We start from the raw sequence: 21,005 nt of genomic DNA on the forward strand, positions 1-21,005 counted from the left end.
CCACTTTATTTTTGATTTCTTCTATATAAGGCTCTAGCCTCTTCATGATGTTACTTATTAGGTTGTTTTCTTCTGCTTCTTCCCTTCTGTGATGTTCAGGTCTAGCTAGGAGAATGGCTAGGTTCTGGTGATGCTGTATTGCTCTTTATTTTGTTGTATGTACTTCTGCCTTGACATTTGCCCATCTCCTCATGGATTCGTTCTTGGTCTTATCAGTGCACTTGGTCCAGACAGAGCTGACAGATTTAGGGAGCCTCTCTCTGGTCCAGATGGAAGCTCTGGGGTCTCCTTATCTTGTCCAGATGGGAGTCCAGGGGCAGGATGGAAGTTCTTGTCCAGATGAGAGTTCAGGGGTGTATGGGAGCTGGGGGCTGGTCTTTGAGTCTCAGGAAGTGGCTGGGGTCTTGGGCAGATGGGTGTGGGGACAGGGTGTGCAGATTGCAGGGTTTGCCTGCAGTTTTGGAAAAGGGGGACCTTCCTGCTGAATGGCCAGAAACTAGGGCCAAGTTGGGCAGGTCTTCCTGGGATGGCTGGTGCCCAGAGGTGGGACCTAGAGGCAGGAGCCTCTCTGACTATAATCCCAGGCACTCACCTCTGGTCTAGATGGGAGTTCCAGGGCAGGATGGAAGCTGGGGGCTGGTTTCGAAGTCTCTGGGAGTGGCTGGGGTCTCTGGCAGATGGGTGTGTGGGCAGGGTGTGGAGGTTGTAGGGTCCACCAGAGGCTCTTGGAGAGGGGGGAACCTTCCCAGTGGGGCTGGGGGGTCCTGTCCTATGGCCTGAATCTATTTATTTATTTTTCTATTAGAAGTTTGATACAGTATAAATTCTTATCCTAAGAGTGAACTGTTTGATTGAGGCTTTCCCAGTAATTGAGTAAAACAAAACTTTTTATAAGCCACACTCATCCTAGGGTTCCCCCTGCTATATAGCCTCCCTGGTTCTGTGGGTAGGAGCCTCATTGTTCTTTGCTTTATATCTAGAATCCACTTATGAGTGAGTACGTATCATGTTTGTTCTTCTGAGTTTGGGTTACCTCACTCAGGATGGGGTTTTCCATCTATTTGCCTACAAATTTCATGCTGTCATTGTTTTTCTCTTCTGAGTAGTACTCCATTGTGTATATGTACCACATCTTTTTAATCCATTCTTCAGTTTATGAGCATCTAGGTTGTTTCCAGGTTCTGGCTATTACAAATAGTGCTGCTATGAACATAGTAGAGCATGTATCTTTGTGGTATGATTGAGCATTCCTTGGGTATATGCCCAAGAGTAATATGGCTGGGTCTTGAGGTAGTGCGATTCCCAATTTCCTGAGAAATTGCCATACTGATTTCCACAATGGTTATACAAGTTTTCATTCCCACCAACAGTAGAGGGGTATTCCCTTTGCTCCACATCCTCTCCAACCTTAACTGTCATTAGTGTTTTGGATCTTAGCCATTCTGAATGGTGTAAGGTGGTATCTCAGAGTCGTTTTGATATTCACTTCTCTGACGATTAAGGATGTTGAGGATTTCTTTAAATGTCTTTCAGCCATTTGTGATTCTTCTTTTGAGAATTCTCTGTTTAGCTCTTTAGCCCTTTTTTTAATTGGATTGTTCAGTATTTTGATGTCTAGTTTCTTGAGTTCCTTATATACTTTGGAGATCAGTCCTCTGTCAGATGTGGGGTTGATGAATGTCTTTTCCCATTCTGTAGACTGTCTTTTCATCTTATTAATCATGTCTTTTGTCCTACAAAAGCTTCTCAGTTTCAAGAGGTCCCATTTATTAATTGTTGTGCTCAGTGTCTGTGCTGCTGGTGTTATATTTATGGAGTGATCTTCTGTGCCAATGCATTCAAGACTAATTCTTACTTTCTCTTCTATTAAGTTTAGTGTAACTGGATTTATTTTGAGATCTTTGATCCACTAGAACTTGAGTTTTGTGCATGGTGACAGATATGGTTCTATTTGTAATCTTTTACATGTTGACATTCAGTTATGTCAGCACCATTTGTTCAAGACACTTTCTTTTTTCCATTGTATAGTTTTGGCTTCTTTGTCAAATATCAGGTGTTCATATGTACATGGATTAATGTCAGGGTCTTCAATTCAATTACATTGGTCTGTATGTCTGTTTTTATACCAGTAACAAGCTGTTTTTATTACTATAGCTCTATAGTAGAACTTGATGTTAGGGATGGTGATGCCTCCAGAGGTTGTTTTATTATACAGGATTATTTTAGCTATTGTGGGTCATTTGTTTTTCCATATGAAGTTGAGTATTTTTCTTACCAAATCTGTGAGGATGTTTATGGTAACAATCATGGATGTTTAACAGAGTCTTAATTCTACATCCTTTTAAATACTTCATACACAGACACAGACACAGACACACACACACACACACACACACAAACATGCACTCCTGGGCTCTCCTGTTAATTAGTATTCACGAGTCTTCCTTCACAAATATTTTCTAAGTAGAAATGAATAAATCTTCATTTCATTTCATCTGTACTCATTCATACTTGAAGCTACCCATGTTTTCTAGTGCTTTTCTGATATAATCCTATTTGTTGTTACCTTTATCATTTTTTTTAACTTCATTCATTAGTGCTCATGGTTTAACAAATTGGTCTTCCTTCATTTTCCCCTGTAAAATACAAAATGGAGCATGAGGATATAACTGCAAGGTAGAGGAGGGAACACAATAAGGAAAACATACTTGGATAAAATAATGTGTGTACATTCCATTGTAGAATCTTGGGCTTACATAGGGACACTTTGCTCAGCCTGGAAGGAGGGTCTGGACCAGCCAGTACTGAATCCACCAGGTTTAAATGAATCCCCAGGGGAGTCTTGGCCCTGGAGGAGATGAGAATGGAAGGGAGGGACTGGGGAGAAGGTGGGGGTGGGAGCGGGAGGGGGAGGACAGGGGAACCCATGGCTGATGTGTAAAATAAAACACAAATATAATAAATAAAAAAGGAGAAAAACTATTTCTAGAATGTATACATGTTTAAAAAGATCACAAAGTATTTATATGAGTTAACCCTTAATGGAGAGACAATGCTCTCTACTAGAGAATGTATGCAATCAGATAACAAGCCCAGCACCAAGACTGTGTTACCTTGTTTGGATTAGTTGCTTACTGAGGTCTTGTAAATATCCAAACACTGCAGCATATTGCCACTGCTCTTTGCTGATAGTGAGGTCCTGTTGCAGAACACACCACATACCTGATCATGGAAGATAGGATCAATTGGGTACTAAAATGGAAGACATATTTATAGTGATTTTATTTCATAGTGCTCTGGTATTATTAGTTTCCAAAGGAGAAAAGTAATCATCAGTCTTAGCAGGCTATGTTCAAAAGTTATCATTAATTGTAGCAAGCTGTGACTATATGATTCACAATAGTGACTGACCTGGAAGGGTATACCAAGCGGCTAAATAAGAGCATCAAAATTGTAGGAGCAATAGATCACTTCCTGATTAGATTTGGGGCCCATAATATATGGCAAAATTCATACCTGGCACAATTATTGGGGCCAATAACCTTTTTTGAAACAGGTAACAGTCCTTAGGGAACAACATGCTATAGAATAATACTATTATTCTGCTATAAGGCCACACTGTTCAAATGAATTCTAAGGCCTCATAGTCATACCTGTAGATGTCTCTTCAGTCTCCTCAGAGAAGCTTCTTTTAGCATCAGAAGTCATTCAGCAGGAGAGATCCACCAGGAGACTATAGCACATTTGGCTTTAAATGAGACAATTCTATCATATCCTCTCAGCCCTAGGCTCATCAGTCATCAGAGAAGAGGCAACAGGTTGTTATGATCCACAGATACTAGACACTACAACAAAATAGTGTCTTTGGGCACAACAAAGCAGTCACATGCTTGAACTTAAAGGTTATGGAAGAATGCATAAGAAATGTGCAAGGTAAAATAAACATAATTTCCAGCAAGGAAAGTAGACATAATTGTGTATTCTCACCCAGAGTGAGGAGCTCTTGGCAATGGATACCTTCAGGAGGGGAGAAGAAAAGTCAGTTTCTTTCTTCAAGAATGCATCCCTGAGAGGGTACTCTTTCTTCAGTAGATATCCCTACACAATACAAATACTGGCTGAGTGAGGAGTGGGCTTTGTTGGCAAGACAAAACAAAACATAAAGCTAAGAAAAATTTTGAGTAAGAATGTGTGGTGGAATTGAAGCAGAGGGAACAGGGAATGGTAATCAAAACACATTTCATGCATGAATTCAGTTCTCAATGAAATAAATACAAAGCTTTACTCGAAGCACATTTCACATTACCTAATAAATATTTAAAATGTAAAAATAAGTCATATCAGAAATTAATCTTTGTCTATACCTTTAAAACTTTTGAACACAGTTTTTCTTGTGTCCTTCACAATAGTAAATACCCTATATTTTTGAAAAAATCTGGACCATCCTTCTCACAATAATTCAATTTGAAAAATATTTTGTTTAATTTTAAACTTTTGTGTGTATGTATGCATGTGCTTATATTTCTCTATGTGGATGTTTCTGCTGTCCATGAATATGTGGGAGCCAAATTTTATGTCATATGTCTTTCTCCATTGTTCTCCACAATATTTTTCAATATACAGATTATTTCTGAGCTTTGTAATCAAGCAGAGAGTTTGGGTAACCAACAATACTGTGAATGCACCACCCTCTGCTCTCTAGTGCTGAAATAAAAGTTACATGCAGCCATACTCACCTATTATGTGCACCCAAACTCATTCAGTTTATAATATCAATAAAATACTTTTCATGATTGTTTTCAATCAACTATATAACTGCACCTTAATAATTTATCTGCAAGCATATCAGTATCATAAATTTCTTTTCTAAGAGAGTTATTAGATCTTTTATACTCTAATAATTTCAATAAGCACTTTAATTTGAAGGCAACTCATCCATTGCTTAGTGAGAATTTGAAATTAAAGATATAACTTTTAATTTGAAAAATGACTCATGGTTATAGATATTTAGTGGTGTATTTATCCATTCTGGAAGCACTACATCAACCAAAATTCTAGTCTAATGTTAAATCATACTTAATTTAGACTTGTGGGTGATTATGCTTTTGTACGTTATATTTATCAGTATACCTCTTACAACTGATATTTCTTTATTAATCAATTAGACCTTGGACAATCCAATACCTTGCTAATCTCTTTCTTCCTTTCTCTTTCTTTCTTTCTTTCTTTCTTTCTCTTCCTTTTCCCCCTCCTCCTCTTCCTCCTCCTCCTCCTCCTCCTCCTCCTCCTCCTCCTCCTCCTCCTCCTCCTCCTCCTCCTCCTCTTCTTCTTCTTCTTCTTCTTCTTCTTCTTCTTCTTCTTCTTCTTCTTCTATTGCTGCTGATGCTTCTCTGTCTCTATCTCTGTCTAACTCTCTCCCTCCTTTTTCAGTATTTGAGACTGAACAAGAGACAATGTTTTTGCAACATTTTAAAATATATTTAATCCAATAAATAAAGGTAGTAAAAATGATCACTAAATTATAACTCAGATCATTCGCAGCTTTGTGCTGTGCATCAGATACATAATGACTGCCATGAGGAAAACAGAATCAAGCAGAGGCCATGGCCTTTGAAAAGCAACAATTACATAGACAGTTTTCAGTGAAAAAATGGCATTAGCAAAGACCTAGGAGGTTTATAGGAGTCTAAAATTTCCAGGGATGTTATTCAAAGAGGGGTAGCCAAACAGGGTGAGTTTAGTCAAGGAAAGGAGATTGTAAAGTACCTCAGATGTGTTCAAAGAACATTTTACACTTTTTAAAAGTAACATTGAGGAACTTTTAGGACAACAGGCAAGTTTGTAATTACTTTAATAAGATCCAATTAGAAATAGGCTTGACATCAACAAAGACACTTCACAGAGTCATAAACAGCATTTCTAGCCTGACATTTCCCAAATGTCAAAACTTCACATTGACTTACTCAGTCAGAAGACCACAATGGACTCTTCCTTTACATATAAGATTTTACAAGACTTTGTGGCTTTGGAGGAATAAATAAATATATATATATATATATATATATATATATTCAGTTCTCATTCTTTTTTCATTAGAATTATCTAGGAGTAAAGGGTACATCATTCTAAGAAAATGGATTATGTGCTTCAAAGTCTCTTCAAAGTAACTTAATATTTTCTAAATTATGTTAAGGAAAGGAGGTCAGTCAGAGAACTCAACCTGTGAACATTCCCACATGGTGGCCCTGGGGTGTATAACCCATGTGATTACATTTATATCCACCTGAAATAAAATTAATTCAATGAGCTGACTTCCAAAAACAAGTACCAGAAAGGACATTTAACACAATAGAAAACCTCTTTGAACCTTCTACTGTAGAGCTGACTTCTGATTTCTATATAACTTCCGTTTCCAGCAGTTCTTAATAAGATTAGCTGCAGGATTTACTAGTAAAGGGCAAAGCCTGTTCAATAATGTCCAGCTGTTCACAGTGAATGTGAAATGGGCCTAGATTGAAACATCCATTCTGTCTTCTTAAAAATACTTCTTCTGTGTAACAATGTTTATTCTTGCAGCTTTTCAAAAGGAGCCACCGAGTTTAAAGAGCATGTGATCTTTTGACAGCTCCTGTTATATCTACATTTATACATTTATTTCTTTCATAAAGTTTCATGGTATTAAGTATAAAAGGGTGGTACTTCAAAAAATCCTGTAAGATTTGTTTTTTTCTGCCAGTTTCCCTTTTTTTTTTTTAAACTTTCTTCAAAGACCTGAAGGTAAATGAGATTAAAGAAGATAACTCAAGGAGAAAATTAAAGACAGTAATAAATTTTAATTTGTTCTTCAGAACTATAAATGTTCAGTCAGCATGTAAGTTCTGTTTGTTGAAACTGCATTTTAATATTGGCATGCCATACTATTAGTAATGACTTTTTAAATGCCTATATTTAAAATATTCCAGCTACAGTAGGCTAAATAAAGACATGTAAATTTTGCCCTTGGGCCACTCATTATTTTGGCAATTCATGCATTAGAGAAAGAAATGTACATCAAAAGTTTTAAATAAGCCACATTCCCCCCCCCCAAATAAACATAAGCTGTAAGGCTTATATTTTAAATGAACAGAATTATTCTGATAAGTAAAATTATAGAATATGCAACTTTACAAAGGCATGTATCTATATTACATACATAAATCACACATAGGCAAAGAAGAAACTATGAGGAAGAAATGTAGGAGCTTGAATCTGGCTCACAGAAAGGGAGTGCTATTTCTGTCATTAAAAGTCTAGAGAGGACCATTATTTATTGACAGCAGGAAATACATACTAAAATTACATATAAGGTTTAGAGAGCAGGGAAACTAATGTAGCACAAGGTTACCAAATGATAACCAGAGGCAAATTAAACATTAATGTAGCTGAAGATTTCTTCAGTCCTACCTGGCGCATGGTCAGGACAAATCTCTCTCACTTGCCAGTCCCACAGCCACTTAGACCCAACCAAGTAAACACACAGAGACTTATGTTGCTTACAAAGTGTATGGCCTCAGCAGGCTTCTTGTTATCTAGTTCTATATCTTAAATTAATCCATATCTATTAGTCTATAAGTTGTCACGTGGCTTGCGGCTTACCTTACATCTCTTTTGTCATGGCAGCAGCTGGCAGCGTCTCTCTGCCTCAGCCTTCCACTTCCCAGAATTCTCCTTTCCTTGTCCAGCCTATACTCCCTGCCTGGCTACTGACCAATCAGTGTTTTATTTATTAACCAACCAGAGCAACACATTTAATATTTAATATACAGAACATCCCAGAACACATTAACTTCATTTTATCAAAATAAAGATTAAAGAAACATAAGTTACACTAATTCTCCACTGATTGAATCAAATACCACAAAGTCAATGAGTTTACTAGATACTCAAATACCATAAAAATCAGTGATTTCACTAGATACTGGGATGCGGAGATGGGTTAGCTAGGAGTAACTGAGATAATATGTGCAAGAAAGTAGTTACATATCACCATGCTTTATTGAGTCTTTTAATAGTGCAGTGAGTCTTCTAGCCTGCTGAACAAGGGCAAGCTGGTGTTCTGGGAAAAGCCTTGATGGAAAGCTGAATAGGACATTTAAAGTCAAAAGGCTGAAATAACATCATGACACAAGGTGCAGGTGTAGAAGATTTTTTGTGATGTAACCTTGGCTCCTGTTAAACATTAGACAAGGCCTTTTCTCCAGAGGGACAAAACTACTTGTACTCATTAAGCCTCTTCTCAGCATGGAAATAGGGCTCTTTGGGAGCTATAATACACTTTATTCAGAAGACTGAAAATCATTAGTTTATAGACAAATGCAGCTCCCAATCTGAGAAGGTACAAGGTGGGGGCAACCTGACCTTTCCTAAGTCATCTTAATAAAGTCTTGGTTCTTGCAATTTGCATGCTAGTGGTCAGAACAGACATTAAAGAAACACACATGATTGAACTGTGGGGATCATGGGTGGAGAGTGCTATGAAAATGTACACTGGTCATTAATTTAATAACGGGGTGGGGGGCGGCTTGGAGGAGGGCTTCCTTGAGAGAATAACATCGTTGGAGGAAAGTGGAGAAAGGCTAGTGGTCTGGACAGATATAGTGGACTTTGAAGAAAAGTGCTTTGGGAAGATCACCAAATATAAAAACCTGGAATGAGAGGGACACACAAAACACAAGGCTAATAGCTGGATTTTAGGTCCTCAGAAGGCAAGTGCGTGTCATTGTGGACTCTGAATGAGAAACCCCATACAGGCTTGTTTTCCCTGGCCAGAACAAAAGCACAGAAGACAGAGGAGACAAATGATTTCACTCTGAGTCAACTATCCACAAAAATATCCACACAGGCCCACTAAAGTATAATAATAGGTACACACTGAAATATGGAGAGAACTTAGCTGTCTTTTTCATTTTGTTGACAGTACATTTTAAAATAATGAAGTCTTTTGAGAGTTGAAGGATCTGTTGGACATACAATGTCAAGCATCATTTTGAAGCCATCATTTTACAGTGAGTGGAGAATCAGATTTCAAACCACATTATCATAGCTTTGGTTTGTGCTCATTGTGTAGGTTTTTCTTATTTCCTGTGATTCTTATTTAAAATGCTGATTTGGAATGGTCAGTCCACTAGCAACCACATTTTTAGTCAAATATTTTACTGTGGATAAGGCAATAAAATATCTTATATAATATATTCCTTCAATAAATCATTTGGTTTATCTCTTTCTTCTAATGTATAGTTTAGTGTAGCATATGTTGCCATGTGAACACAAAGGAGAAAGGGGTAAACATGATTCCTATTGACATGGTAGAGCCAAATTAAGCAACACATAAAACCATATCTAGTGTTGAATGCTTAATGGCCAGTCTTGGCCCTTTGAATCTGTTTTTTTAAAAGTACTCTCAACCTGTGTCTTTTGACTAACATTCCCTCATCATCTCTCCACACTCAGCACAGTACTGTAACAGGTTATTCTGACAGGGGCAGTGGATATTGAAACTCTGTGCCAGAAAGCAGCTTTATTTGTGCCAGCATTTGCTCAGAAAATTCACATTCTAAAAGCTGAGCCCTGGGTGGAGCAAGACTTGCCTTATATACAGTTTGCTACCTTTGTTCCCCTAATATGGTAACATAGATTTTCATTTGGATATTTTGTGGCTACCAGCTGTCACAAGCAGCTACATGATTGAGATAGTGTTTCTGTTACACAGAAGATGCTGACACTGATTAAACCATGTGGTTTAGTATTTGTTCTAAGAAGGCTCTCATCACAGTAAGCTTCAAGAGAAAGAGGACAGGTAAGAGTATGGCAACACCACATGTTTGAGTATGATCCAGTCCACACAATTCTTTTCATCACTTGAAAACTACTACATTCCCTCAGTGAATATTTACTTCCCTGTGTTAGAATAATTCCAGTCCTCCAGCTTAAAGATCTGCATTTCAGATCTTTAAATGTGTATGTTCATAGCACTCTCTCCCTGTCTTCTCATGAACACAAATCAGTTATTTCTTTTTCCTTTTTATTTTTATTTATGCTTCTCACACATTGCATCCTTACCCCAGTTTTCCTCCTTCAGTCTTCCAATCCTCATCATTCAAAATCCACTCGTCCTCCATTATCTATTCAGAAAAGAGCAGGTCTCCCAAGGACGTCAACCTAATGTGGCATAACAAACTTCAATTAAGAGTAGGTACAAACCTTCATTTCAAGGCTGGGCAAGGCAACCCCCTGGGAGGTAAAGGGTCTTCAGAGAGGACAAAAGATTCAGGGACTCTCAGTGTTAGGAACGCCACAAGAAAACCAAGTTAACAACCATAACACACGTGCACAGGACCTAGCACAGACCCATATAAAGTCTGATAATCCCTTCAGTTTTTGTGAACTCCTATGAGCCCTGCTTACTTGACCATGTGGACTGTATTCTCATGGTGTCCTTTACCCCTGTCTCTTACAATCCTTACTGCTTTCTTCTGTGGGGTTCCCTTCATTCCACCTCAGTGTCTGGCTGTGTGTCTCTCTATATCTGCTCCAACTGGTTACTGGATGAAGCCTCTCTGATGACAATTGGGCTAGGAACAGATCTATGAGCATAGCAGAATATCCTGAGAAATCAATTCATTTACTTTTTTGTATGTGCCATTCAGTCATGTTTGGTTTCTATCCTAGGTCTCTGGTGTAACTAGCCTCTGGTTTCTGGCCTTCCAGGCAGTGTCAGGAGTTGGCTCTGTCTTGTGTCCTGGGCCTCAATTAAGACCAATCATTGATTTGACAACTCTGACACATTCTGTGCTGCCATTTCCCCGGCACATCTTGCAAGCAGGACAACCTGTAGGCCTGGGTTGGTGATCAAGTCCCACTACTGGAAGCTTTCTCTGGTTACAGAAGATAGCCAGTTCAGGCTTTGTATCCCCCACATTTTAGAGTCTTGGCTAGGATCACCCACATAGATTCCAGAGAGTTTCCACTGCACTAGGTGTCCACATGTCCCACCCAGATGCCCTCCACTTCCAGTTGTCTCTCTCAGTACTTTCTCCCTCATTTCCTCCGCACCCTGTCATGCCTCCTTTTCTTATGCCCACCCAATCTATTAAATGTCTATTTTTGCCCCTAGTGAGTATGCTGCAAGAATACAGGGCCACTTCTTATCTAACTGGCTTCCTGTCCCCAATATACAGTGAAATCACTGTCTTGGTGGTAATTAGTTTAACCAATGAAATACCTTTAAATATAACCCAAACAGATGTCTCTGACTACAAGACAGGTAATAATAACTACTACTAACATTTTGAGCAACAGAGTGTAGAATTAGAAGGGATTTTTCTGTTTTATTCCTTACAGATTCTTAAAATATAGAGTGCTAGCTGCATAAACTTCCATTTGGAAGTCTTAGACTCTTGGAAGGAAAGATTTGGTTTGTACAATGATGGATCTAATGGAGTAGGGTTCTCTCATACTCACACTGGCTGGATACTAGCTTCTTGGCTTGTTTTAGATTTCATTGTTTTGGTTGATTTTATGTTTCCCTTTGAGATTTCCGAGACATGAAGTTCAGAAAGGTTTGGGGAATGTGTTTCCTTTACCCCAGGTCAATTAGTATTTGGTAAAACTCCCACAGGACAGCTATTTACTTAATAGTATTATTATGTTTTGTTTTTCCTATGGGCCTTAATAAAAACTCTGCCTCTTGCCATAGTGCATAGTATGAGAATTAACAGAGAGAACTCTCAGTTATAACACTCATCCAAGCTTGGGTAACCTCCTCCATTCTTGAACTTTTTTTTCTGGTGTTCCTTCCAGGCGATTTCCCCACAGTTTTTAGATACTAGTTTGTACACAGAGCCTCGTGTAATATATCTGTCACCACTTAGGCTTTCCAACTTTGATTTGGGTTCTGTGAAATTTCTAGACATGAGTTTTTCTCAGCCAGTTGAGTAGCTGTGTATACCAGCTTTCCCAACCCTGAGTTGGAAGCTTGAAATGACCTCATCGAGATGATGAAGATAGGAAGAGTTATTCTACTTATTCATCTTCATTTTTGTTGTGTATACAAGTGATGATTGTTAAACATTCCAGCTGCTGGGGTTTTATTTAATTTTACCTATGCCATTATTTAATTAAAATATGATCAACTCATTGGCTGTTCTGTTATTTCATTCAGTTTATTACAACCTACTTTAACTAACTTTGCTGAATTCTTAGAATTCATATACCTTTGTGTATGTTCAGACAGAAATTGGACCAAAAAACAACCAAATATCATAAAGAGTAGTAATGGATGAATGGTCATAATAAGAGAGAGAGGAGATAAAATGAAACTTTACTGTATTTAATGAAAAAAACTATATAGTAAAACTAAGAACAAAAAAATTAACATTTGTGAATGTAATTTGTGCAATATATGCACACAGAAACAAATGCAGCAAATATATTTTTATAAGTAGTTATAAACTAAATGCCAAGTAGAGAAGGCAAAAGTTAAAACAAGATGATTTTTCATGGAAAAAAGTTTTATGTTAGAAGCAAGAATCATCACTTAAGTATCCCTTTCATTTATCAGGGATTTTCTTCCAAACCTTTTTCAATTCAAAGACTTGGATGTTGCTCAAATTCTACAATGTTATAATAATTCTGTAAAAAATGAAAAAATCCATAAAATGATTTAAAGACCTAGAATCTTCAACAAGAATTTAATAAAATGTACCAAGCCAAATGTAAATATTAATCAGCTGAAATTCATTCATAAGTTTTTTTTTAAGTTTTCTGTGATCATTTATTTAATTTTTTTATTTTATAATTTAATTTAATTTTACATATCAGCCATGGGTTCCCCTGTCCTCCCCCTCCCACCCTTGCTCCTGCCTCCCCCCCCCCAGCCCACTCAGTCTCCATTCCCATCTCTTCTAGGGCAAAGACTCCCCTGGGGATTCAGCTCAACCTGGTAGATTCAGTACAGGCAGCTCCTCCCAGACTGAGCAAAGTGTCAATGCATAAGCCCCAGGTTACAAACAGCCAGCTCATGGACTAAGAATAGGTCCTGGTCCCACTGCCTGTGTGCCTCCCAAACAGTTCAAGCTATTCAACTATCTCACCTATCCAGAGGGTCTGATCCAGTAGGGGACTCCTCAACTTTTGGTTCATAGTTCATGTGTTTTCATTAGTTTGGCTATTTGTCCCTGTGCTTTTTCCAATCTTGGTCTCAATAATTCTCGCTCATACAATCCCTCCTCTTTCTTTCCAATTGGACTCCTGGAGTAAATGGCAATCTTACCATTCATAAGCTTTTATTATTTTAGAGTTGAATTCTCAATTTACTATTCTGTATTTATAATTTCTACAATATATTTTATTCTAAATTATTTTCTATATATCAAATATTTTTATTTTTATGTAAATGAGTATCTTGATATTTTAAGTATATTATCCATGTTTTCATTTTACAATATAATACATTTTAAATTAAAATTTTGGGTAATACAATTGCATACTTTAAAAAAAAATATTTTGAAAGGGAAAATAACTGAGGGCTTTTCAATTAAAAATGCAATGCTACAATAAAAGTTGAATATTGATGTGATTTCTTAGTATATATAGTAAGAAAAAGAATTCCTAGAAAATGTAATATACTGTTATTTGATGGAAGCAATCTTCAATCTTAGCAATTCTATCCAATTTCCTGAGAGGACACAAACACTATCAATTTGCAAGGGCAATGGCTATGTCTTTTTTTTTTTTTTAATCAAAATGTACACTGTGAAATGGGTTGGTAAATAGATTAAAGTACAAACACATTTTTTCTTCCCTAAATGATCAGTTGTTTGGCAACTTGGAAGCATCCTGCCTCCTGTCCTTTGGAAGAAAGTGTTTCTTTTAACTTTGGAAAAAGGGTGCTATATTTAATAATGGGAAAAAGGTAGAGGTATGGCTGGGGCAGCTTTGTTTGTTCAATTCAACTTCTCTGTTTTATTACATTGAAGACCCCAGCTCATGTGATGATACCTTCCAATTTCAGAGTCGGTCTTTTCTCCTCAGCTAAACTTTTCCGGATAATCCCCCAAGACACACCCAGAGGTGTTTCCAAGGAGATTCTAAAAGGCAGCTAGTTGACAATGAAGCTCATTCATCAAACCCTGCACTTTATGGTTGGTGAAGGTCATCAGGATGCATTGGGAGTGCAGTGCAGAGGTATCTGGCTTGGCCTCCAGAGAGGGACCAAGAAACAAATAGTCAAGAAGTATAAGTTGTGACAATGTTGTTTCAATCAAAATGGAAGTATTTTCAAAAACAAGGGAAATCTGAGGTTTTAGTGGGTAGGAAAAATATATTTAGAAGGATGTAGCTAGTGATGCTTTGTTGGGTTATAGAAAAGTATGCCATTATGAGGTTAGCCTGGGTCATTCTGGGCCAGAGGCTGCCATCTTTGTTAGCTCTTCTCTGTAAGGAAAGTGGCCTCTGCATTCTAATTTAAATATATATTTTAATTGAGAAGTTTATATATTAGTATTATATTAATATTTTTGAGTGATTTTTTTTTTTTTTTTGGTTTTTTGAGATAGGGTTTTTCTGTAGCTTTTTGGGGCTGTCCTGGAACTCGTTTTGTAGACCAGGCTGGCCTCGAACTCACAGAGATCCACCTGCCTCTGCCTCCTGAGTGCTGAGATTACAGGCATGCACCAACACCACCCGGCAAGTGATTTTTTTTTTTTTTAAAGTCCATCTAAAACATAACAAAAGCTGTTCTCATGATTCTAGCCTGACTTGCTAGCAAATGAAGTCATGGTTTTTATGTTTGCACTGACCAGCAACCTTTTGACTTCATGGTTAAGGTAGTGGAAGACCAGCTGAAAACATAAATCCATGCAAATAAAGGGATTGCTGGATATATATAGAATCTCAACCAGAATACTAAGTCTTTGATTTCTTCATTTCTTCTCTTTGCTTGACACATACAAGGACCATCTCCATAAGTGTAGTTCTTGGAAAAGAAATGGTAAGGATGCCATAAGAGAAAACTTGATTTGCCCTTACATCCCTGTTGTCCTAGCATCACTTTGCTGAACTGTAGTGAATATATTCTTCAGTGATGTATTACTAAAATTAGTTCTCTTTTTTAACAAAACACAAATTGAATATTTTTTTCAAAAAGAAATGAACAGTAAAAAGTGAATGAGGATACAAAGACAATCTAAGTCAATTTATTATGTTTCAACCTATCTATTCTTAAGGAGAAGAATACACATTTATAAGAAATTCAAATTTGAGTTTGTTTCTTTTCAGGGCCAGAAACACAGTATGATGTATTCTGGATGTTAGACAACAGTGCTAAGCAGAACTCCTCAGGAGTAAAATAACAAATGTCTCCAGAGCAAGGGATTGATATCCTGAGATGACTGGTATGCTTCTTGTACAAAGTGCATTTCATGTTTGTGTTATTTTTAATCACAATATATTTACTGGGACTTAAGGACATGTCTTCTGATATGGGACAGAAGAAAACAAAATTTAAGAGACTATTCTATTGGCACTAATCTCAATTCTTTGCTTCTGTTTTGATTCTTTAAATGTTCCTTGAGGTATGAATTTTATATCAAAAAATATAATATAGCCAGGTGTTGGTGGTGCACTCCTTTAATCCCAGCACTCGGGAGGCAGAGCCAGGCAGATCTCTGTGAGTTCGAGGCCAGCCTGGTCTACAAAGTGAGTTCCAGGAAAGGCAAAAAGCTACACAGAGAAACTGTGTCTGGAAACACACACACACACACACACACACACACTTGTATAACACTCTTGTAATGATATTAATGGTCATATAGAGTACTAATTAATTCTACAAAAAGGCTTCACGCCAAGGACAATTTTAAGAGCCATGCCATATTGCCTGCCTGAGTTAAGTTTCTGTTGTCCAGTATTGAGCCACTAACCAGAAACTTTTGACATGCCTGGACAAGTCCTGAGTTTTTAGAAACAATGTTTTTTGGGTAGGTTGCTTAGCACCTCAACAGTCCCCTGATCTTTTCCCAAAGAAAATTTGCTGGGCTAATTACTATAAAACCCACCTGAGAAAAATAAAATTCTGCATCTTGACCAGCATACTGTCTTGCTTTCAATTCCTTTGTGTCTCTTGTCCCTTTCATTTTCCACTTCCCCTTCTAGGGTCTCTGCTGAAGATCCCGCTGGCCGGGACAGCTTCATTTAGCTGCTTATACATGTTTTTGTATTGGAGTCTTTATCAGTTTTCTGTAGGAAATCATGATGAGGCCTAACAGTGAATTTGAAGTCTCCAGAAATATGATGGAGCCCCACAACAATGATCCACATGGACAATAATAATACAACTAAGCTGACAAACATCACCAACAGATCAGCTTTGGACTACAAATTGCTCAGAAAAATTTAAAGATGGCTTGATGAGATGATCCAGCTTCACAGACTACTTGAACAAGGACTGGAGATAAGCCTCACACTTTGGCATTGTGCAGAGACTGGACAACAAACGATGTAGCAGGGTTGGGGATTGAGCTCATTGGTAGAGCAGTTGCCTAAGCTGGGGAAAAAGAAATGATATAGCTACCTCTCCTGGAACTTGAAAATTAACACCCAAATTTTCTTTTTAGGATTCCCTAAAGATGCCTTCACACACAAACAATAGGAATCAATTTTAAGAACACGATGCCCACTTTCCCAAGAAGTGGGATGGGGTGGGTGGTTTTTGGTCTTTCAATGGGTTTCTGGTTTGTGATTGTTGTCATTGTTTAGGAAGGTTGGTTACAAGTTGTTGTTGTTAGTGGTCAGAAAAAGTTGTAAACAAAGGAGATTAGATTAAAGGTTCTTGTTTGAAAATATCAAAGAAAAGAAGAAAGAGGATATAGATAAGAGGTAGATTATTGAATCTACTTTGACCAAAAAAAGATATAGAAATAATGGAATAAAGGGTAGATTATTGAATCTACTCTGAAAAGATAAGAGAGAATATAGATATGATACAGACACAAAGGTAGGTTATTGAAACTACTTTTAAGACAATTACTAGTTTTAAATACTTTACATTGGATTGGATTTTTATATATTATATACAAATTATATATATTGAGAATGATATTGTTAGACAATGCCATATGTATATTTCTAATCTTGTTCAGGATATCATATCTATACAGTTCATTTAACAATGTAATGCAATTTGCTAATCCTTTAATGTTTTATTATCAACTATTAGTATATAAAGAAATAAAAGGTAGTAGTTAGACATTACAGTCCTATTCATATTCAAATTATTTATGCTTTCAAGGTCAGGTAGGGATATAATTTAGATAGACAGGTCATCTTCAGACTTAGTAATTTAGTTTTTTTTTTCTTTTTTTATGAATGTGTACAGAACCAATCTACTTCAGAGAAGATATGGGTTTAAAGAAACTGCATATGAAGTTAACTTTCATTGTGGCAAAAGTTAGCCAGTGGGCAACAAAGTTCCCTCGCATTGACTGCTGACAGTATGATACTCAAAATGGACAAACAGGACACAAAACAAAGGATTACCTATCCTTGCCAAGACGTGTGTGGTTGCAGCTTTGGTAACAGGTATCCTGTGAGGCTAGGACAATATGGCACCATGGCTGAAGCAGCTTTGCAATCTGGAAAAGGTACAGTGCCCATTTCTTCAAAGGCAACTGAACAGGCAGTAAGTGGACCAATGGCTTCTGATGTGCAGTGGAACAGTAGCTGAAACAATTATTCTTGAAAGAATAATTAGGCTGACAGACTCTAACCTCTCAATGGTAGACTGGCATTTAATAAACAAGATGAAGCCACCCATAAGCCAGGAAGAATAGGCAGCTGATTTCCAAATACACCAGCAATTTCCAGAATTTAAAACCCCGAATTATGACAGGACACTGATGGAATTCAAGTTTAGCTGGTACACGGAATATTTGAACTGAATGGGAAGTTGAGCTGTAGGCCTCGTGTACATCCTACTTCACAAATGAGTCTGTCAGATATGCTAAGCCTGTAGGCCAAAGATGATGCCCCAGCATTGGAGAGAAACTCCAGGTGCTTGGTCAGTCAGCTGGCTATTTATGTCAACTCACATTTTTTTTTGGAAGTCACTTGTTTACACTTCCTGTTTTACTAGGTAATGTTATTACCTTCTTGGGTCTCTGAGGGAGTTGAAGATTAGATAGTTGTAGTAACAATTTTCCTTGTTAAGAAATTTCAGAAAAGAAACTCACTAAGAGGTATAAAGTGTTTAAGTTTGAAAGACATTGTAGGATAGTTCTCTGTTGATATTACAAGTTAGGATAGAAAGTGAATTAAGTACATTTTGGACTCACCAAAATAGGATGGAATATGGAATATTTTCTTTGAGTTTGTCAAATGTAAATTGACTGGACATTGTTGATATATTTGTTGCTTGTAAATATTGTATATAGTTTTGTACTTATTGTATATAGTTTTTCTTATATTAGTTATAACTTTTTTATTATATTTTATTTTTATTAGACAAAAAGAGGGACATGTGGTGATATTTAATTTGTGTTGAAATGTGGTGATATTTTATTTGTATGATAATAAATAAACTTTGCCTGGAGATCAGAGGAAATAGTAAGCCATTTTAAGTAAAGACAAACATCAGGCAGTGGTAGCACATACCCTTAATCTGATCACTTGGCAGGCAGGGCCTGTGTGTATTCAAGGCCACACTAGGGAACAGAGCCAAGCATGGTGCCATATACCTTTAATCCCATTATCAACCATAGAGACCTGGAGGTCTGTACAGATAGGCAGTGACAAGGAAGTGAGGTAACTGGGCTAAGAGCCCATGTGAGGGCAGAACACCAAGGCCATAAAGGTGCTGGTAGTTAGGAAGGAACTCACTTTTGGGAGCTGCAGAGCTGGTGAGTTAAGGTTGGTTGATGGCTCTCACTATTTTCCTGATCTCTAAGACTTTCACCCCTATATTTGGCTCTGTGTTCTTTATTTAATAAGATAGCTTAGAAATTCATCTACAAATATGAATATATTTTTAGGATCATGTACTCCTATGAAAATTTCCTCAAACACACACACACACACACACACACACACACACACACACACACACACACACACATGAAATATGACCCAAAGCTGTACACATATGCTAATGAATATGATTACATAAAACTTCCTTGCAGCAATTGTAACAAAATACCACACATAATGGCATTAACCACAATGAAGTTATTTTGTATTTATGGAAGCTGGGAGACTAAAATCATCACCAAGGGTACCTGATCAATCACTCTCTGGGCAGTTGTATAGGAGCCATTCATCTAGTTTGTGGCGATTAGATTCTGTGGCAACTTTCTACCTATCTCTCACTACAGCATTGTATACTCTTGGTTTGTGTGTGTGTTTAATCTATCTTTGCCTGAGAAACCACTAGAAATCCTGTCCTAACTTCACCTTAAAACTTTAACTTCATTACATCTTCCTTCCTTCCTTCCTTCCTTCCTTTCTTTCTTTCTTTCTTTCTCTCTCTCTCTTTCTATCTTTCTTTCTCTCTCTTTATTATTTCTTTTATCTCATCTTTTTTTTTTTGAGTTCTACAGGTTGCAAGGCTTAGAAGCTGTTACTTTGTACATTGGAGTCACCATTTTTCAGCTCTGTATGTGTTTGTGTATGTATGTATTTGAATACCTGTGTGTTGTTTGATTTGTATTATTTGCAAAATGAACATTATACTCTCCGTAGTTTTAGGAGGTACCTAACAATCAAAAAGAAATGACTCAATGACTATAAACTAGGGGGATAAATTTTTATCAAAAGATAATGAATTCACCATTGATCAATTGAAATTGGGATATTATAAATGTTCTTTAAGAGAATGTTGTAATAAATCTTAAGTACCAATTATAATGGACAAGAATGTAATTCTATCCCTCATGTTCTTACCAAATAAAAGAATAATTCTATATGTATGGGTATGTTTTAAAAGAATTAAAAGGAATAACTGCCTTGATTCTTTCTCTTCTATTATTGTCATAATATACTAGATTGCAAGTAATATGCAATGAAATATCATTAATGTCTGAACTTGGAATTACCACAGGGATGAAGATATCTCTCCTCATTTCAAAAACATTCAAATCTCATGTAAATATACACATCTACATAGAAACAAGTGCATTCACAAATTTGTTCATTTCAGAGTATTAATTTGTCACATATTATAGTAGAAACGTCAATCTCTGTCCTCTAGGATTTTACATTCCAATGCCATGCAATCTGTCTCCCAATCTTATGTCCCAAAGATTCCCATGAAAAGATTGTTTTCACCTGCCCTGGTAACTCAATTGTCATGCCACTCAAATGTAATGCATATGAGGGAGATTTTAAATTGCTGACAAATATTATAATAATACATGTAAATCTCATAGGGATATAAAATACTGTAGTTAATACATACTGTACCCATCCATAATTCTTATGCCAATTCAGGAAGGGGAAATGTATTTTAAAACCTGTTTGCATTGCAAGTACAGCTTTTCAACAATAACCTCATATTCTCTTATTGCTCTCTAATTACTACTCAGCAAGCAAATTATGTTCCATTGTGTTCTAAAGTAGCTTTAACTTGCTGTATTGCTTATCAATATAACCAGCTGTTCAATGGTAGATCCAGTGATGATGACGTTTTTAATTGCTTTTTTCATTTGACTAAGTAAGTTCAGATGGTCACTAATTAGTTCTGTCATGGAGAGATAGTTTTGTTATGAACAATGCAATCAGTGTTTCATTGAAAAGACGACTGTCCTAAGATCAGCACTGCTTAATTATCCCTATGAATTCATCCTCAGTTTCTTTATTTGTTAGAGCTGTCATGTGTAAGGTGACAGAAATTAAACAAAACTGCAACTTAAAAGGATGCTTCCACCAGCGCATATAATGAGTCCTCGATTTTGCTTGCTTGGAATCATTCAATTGAA

This window comes from Onychomys torridus, chromosome 10 (assembly GCF_903995425.1).
Source record: "Onychomys torridus chromosome 10, mOncTor1.1, whole genome shotgun sequence".
Lineage (NCBI taxonomy): Eukaryota > Metazoa > Chordata > Mammalia > Rodentia > Cricetidae > Onychomys > Onychomys torridus.